A 693-nucleotide genomic window follows, 5' to 3' on the forward strand; every position below is an offset into this window, starting at 1 on the left:
CCACAACCACCACAACCACCACCACCACAACCACAGCCATTGCCAACGCTCCCTCTAATGTCACCACCCCTGCCACCAGCCAATGTGGAAGGGTTCCATACTTGATAGCTTGATTTGTAAGAAGTAGCAACTAAATCCGTCTTTAATCTCCCTTTCCACAAACAGCCTCCTCCCTTCCAATTGGAATGCCTTTGATCATCGGACTGCTCAATTAGAGATGACCTGGGGCTAAGCAACAACAACAACAACAACAACAACAATCACCACCTCAGCAAATAACCTCTTACTATCACTCTTACTGCTGCAACCACTTCCTTACATTCACCCATAATCAGAATGGCCACCACCACCACCACCATCACCACCACCACAATCACCATTACCATCACCCTAACCATTACTATTACTAATACTAACTACTACCATTTATATTTTTTCTTTTATCTTTTCACTTGTTTCAGTCATTTAACTGCGGCCATGCTGGGGCACTGCCTTGAAGAATTTTTAGTCAAACAAACCGACCCCAGGACTTACTTTTTTTTTTTTAAGCGAAGTATTTATTCTATTGGTATCTTTTGCTGAACTGCTAAGTCGCAGGGACGTAAATGCACCAACACCAACTATCAAGCAGTGGTGAAGGACAAATACAAACACAGACACACACACACACACACACACACACACACACACACA

This window comes from Octopus bimaculoides, chromosome 24, assembly GCF_001194135.2.
Source record: "Octopus bimaculoides isolate UCB-OBI-ISO-001 chromosome 24, ASM119413v2, whole genome shotgun sequence".
In the NCBI taxonomy this organism is placed as follows: Eukaryota; Metazoa; Mollusca; class Cephalopoda; order Octopoda; family Octopodidae; genus Octopus; species Octopus bimaculoides.